Here is a 4295-nt window from a genome sequence, read left to right on the forward strand (position 1 = left end):
GTTCGAACGCCGAGCGTTCCACAACTGCCTCCGCTGCCGAGCGTTGCCATGGCAGCGAAACGTTTTGACTGTTTGTGCTTTTTATGGAACGCTGACACCTTACGCATTGCTTTGGCTTGTCCATCTGGACGCGAAAACGACGAACCTGTCACCGGCTGGCCTAATTATGGCGTTCGAGATTGCGATCGTCGTTGCACCTTGAAGGAAGGAGGTTTGAAACGAGAGACGCGACTGCGAATACGCAGCCTCGAAAAATTTAGCCCGTTCATCAAGCAGCGCGCGTCTCCCCTTGAGGGACGTGCAGTTTGTTTCTTCGGAACAATATAAAACAGCATAAAAATGAAAGGCTGTTGGAACGCTACCACTGTTAATTGCTTTGTTAAAAGTTTTGATGCTCCGCAAATTCTTACCATTGTCTTGCCGTTTAAAAAATAATGATTTCGCTGCCTTGAGGTCGTTGTTATAAGACATAAGAATATTGGAGTCGTATATATGTCTAACACTTTGCAGACAAGGATGGCGCCAATTTTGCAGGAAGGCCGTTAGTGCGAATAGAAGCGTTCGTCCAGGCAGAACTAGATAGTTCACCAAGTTTACAGTTAGAGTAAATGCGGGGGATGTTGGGGTTAATGCACAGACGAATCTTGAAGTGTGCGAGGTAAATAAATCGAGAAAGAAAATGGCTAAGCCCTCGTTTTTCTGCCTGCAATGCCTTACATGAAACGCTTACCAAGTTTGCCCTTCTCCCGGAGGGAGCATAAAGTGGCAGTAATATAATATTTTCAACGAATGTGGGCACAATAGTGGAAGTTAGAAGTGTAGGGTAATAAGTTGCTTTGAAAATTATCACTGAACACTTACTTTCTCGCCATTTTTGTGCGTTATACGACGCCCGTAGATGGTCTTTCCGGTCTCCTCGGTGAACTGAACGAGGAATGTTGTTTAGGTTTCGTTGGACTTCGTTGGATTGGGAAGAGTTTTGTCGGATGGTGCTCGGTAAAAGCCTAACGTTAGGATATCTGCAACCGTTCTATAAGATCTGCTATACAAACGTTCCAGTGGTTTGAGGCTTATCTTACTAACTCCTTACGAAGTTTATGCAATTGTCCTGAAAGAACTAAAAGCGTCACGATATGGAAATATTACGGTGATAGAGAACATCTTATGTTTGGCATGTAAGTAAAGTTTCCAGAGCGTGAGATAAGTACGGACTTTGAAGGAAGCTCTCATTGCAAGTGCTCGAAAGCGTCATACGGCAGTTTTTCGAAATGTTTTCCAGTGCACTTGAAGGACTGTTGAAGACACAAAGTTCAAATCACGTGCAGATGGAGGCTATCTCACAGGAGAGGAGTGGAGAACGTTTAACGTTCCTGACCTAATTACGAGCGTTGGAGAGTGTTACGGAATGCTCTTTTCCTCCCTAATTCGTGACGGATGAGAGGCGTGTATATTGGTTTTTATCGGTCTCCTCAATGAACTAAACAAGGCCCATTCTTTATATTTGGTTGAAAAAAAAGGCGCTGCTATGGGTGATGTATGATAAATGTTTAAGCTGTGTAGAATATTTACAGCCTTTGCAGGAGATTACTTATACAAAGATAACCGATGGTCATCAAGGGTTACGGACTGGATTCCAAGGGGAGGGAAGCGTAGCAGGGGGCGGCAGAAAGTTAGGTGGGCGGATGAGATTAAGAAGTTTGCAGGGACGAAATGGCCACAATTAGTACATGACCGGGGTAGTTGGAGAAGTATGGGAGAGGCCTTTGTCCTGCAGTGGGCGTAACCAGGCTGATGATGATGATGATGATGATGATGATGATGATGATTTATACAAGCGTTCCAGTTGTTTTACGAACCACGCATCAAGCACGCGACCATGTCATGAATGACATAAACGTGACACAATGTTAATATTTTAAGGGAATAGAGGACAGTTTATGTACGCTTTGTGGGCAGAGTTTCGTGAGCATTTTTTTAGTATAGGCTTTGCGAAAGATTCCTTAAAGAAGTGTTTGAAAGTGTCACGCGGCCGTTATCTGCGCTGTATAACAGGCTCCGAAGAAGAACTGTGCATGGCACTGCGCTTATATTTGGTGGAAATGGGTATTTCGTTTGGAGTGATATGGGGATAGAGATCAGCGTTCCTGTGTGAATTACGCTTGTTCCAAATATATGCCGAATACCAGTTTTCCGCCTATTTTCATAGATTACACGAGGCTCCTAGTTGGTTTAGATTTTTCAGTGTCCTCGGAGAACTAAAGCAGGAACCTTGTTTGTATTACGCGAAAATAATTAACACGTTATGGATTATGTGTACGCGAACTTAGGATGTTTGCAGTGTGTTACCTATGAGTGTTCTCTACGAATGGCGCAACGTTCCGCCAGCTTTCTTGGGAGAAACGTAACCGCTACCAAGAAGTGAAAGTGGGTGGATTATTATGGCCGATGTGCGGGCAAAGCCAAATGCATGCGATTAAATGACAGATTTTGCAAACAGTTTCTTCGGCAAGTGCTCGAAGGCGCCATTCGGCAATTATCAGCAATGTTTACAAGCGTTGCTAAAGAACTCGACGTGACACCGAGTTCATCTTTGGGAAAAATGGCTCGCATGTGACGTTTACTTTGTGGCGAAAGTTTAACGTTTCCGGCTTAATTATGGGGCCTGTAAATAATTACTGAACCCTCGAATTTTTATCTGTTCTCATGCGTTGCCCGCGGCGTCCTTTGTCTGCTAATCGAATCACCTCGTTTACGTTTCGGTGGAAGCAAAGGTAAGTTGCCGATGACGCGTAGGTAAAGTGTTTGTTTTCACATTCATGCACCTCTCTCATAGGCATTTAATTTAGTAAACGAGCTAACTTCCTGAATTTTCCAAGCCGGTCTTCTTAGGAGTCGGTTTGAATTTCCCCCAGCATTGCGCCAGCAGAGCGTAGGAGAAATTGAGTTTGTAGAGCAGTGTCCTGTGAATACTACATAGCCCGATTTCGTGTAGTTAAGGTTGGCATGAGTGTCTCTCGTTAGCTTTCCGCAGTCGTAGCCCACGGTTCTCTCCTTCCACAGCTTTAGGGAATCGAGGAGCTTGAAGAAGAAGTCGATCTTCGAATCGTCCACTAAAAGCACCTGTTCTAAATACTGGTCTCACGGCTGGCCTCCTATTCTCGAAGTGTTCCCACTCACAACCTTTCACAGTAACCTCACCGAATGTGGCCGTTCTTCAAAAATGGGGCAACTTATGCTTTATGCGAATGGCTCTGTTGGCAGCGAGAGGTGCATTATAATGAAATATTTCTAAGGCAAGGGTCCCATTCTTTTCCTCAATGTTCGAGGGAAAAATATATTTTCGTTATAAAGTGCAAGCATGCTTAAGAAGTTGCCCAAGTAAATGATATGATATAAATGATAAGTAAATGATATGATATAAATGATATTTCTGTTGGTATTTCATCATGTATTCGGTTGTTTGCCGACGACTGTGTTGTTTATAGGAAGATTAAGAGTGAACAAGATGCTGCCATGTTACAATCTGACTTAGAATGTATTAATACTTGGTGTTCCACATGGAAGATGAATTTGAATTTAAAAAAGTGTGTTCATGTATGTTTTACAAGAAAGAAGAAGCGGATTGTAAATCTTTACCAGATAAATAATACCCTGATAAAAAACGAACCTATATACAAGTATCTAGGTGTGACGCTCTCATCCGACTGTTCATGGTCTGCTCATGTAGATGACGTCATTGTAAAAGCTGGTAGGGCACTCAATTTTATTCAGAGGAACTTGAAATGTTCACAGCCGAACCTAAAGAAAACTGCTTACTTAACATGTGTTAGACCAATTTTGGAATACGCCTGTGCCGTCTGGGACCCCGTGCAGAAAAACTTGATTGATAAGCTGGAAAGAATTCAAAACCGAGCTGCTAGGTTCGTCCTGGGGCGGTATGGGCGGAGAGAAAGTTGTACTGAAATGAAACTTGAATTGAATTGGGAGCTGTTTTCCTCTCGGCGGAAAAAGTTGAGACTGAAGTTTTTATACCTCATATTTAATAATAAGACTGGAATTAGCAGTAAAAGCTACTTGAAAGAACCACATTATATTTCTAGGCGTAATGACCATTCACTTAAAATTCGCGAATACCGTGCCAGGACGCACTTGTTTGCGGATTCCTTTTTTGTGAAAACTATTGTGGAGTGGAATCAGCTGTGTGAAGAGCAAGTGTGCTGTACGAATGAAGATTTGTTTTTTTCCCTCCTGTAACCCCCCTGCTATAACGCCTTCGGGCAATGCGGGGTAATTCT

This window comes from Dermacentor albipictus, chromosome 9 (assembly GCF_038994185.2).
Source record: "Dermacentor albipictus isolate Rhodes 1998 colony chromosome 9, USDA_Dalb.pri_finalv2, whole genome shotgun sequence".
NCBI classification, from domain to species: Eukaryota; Metazoa; Arthropoda; class Arachnida; order Ixodida; family Ixodidae; genus Dermacentor; species Dermacentor albipictus.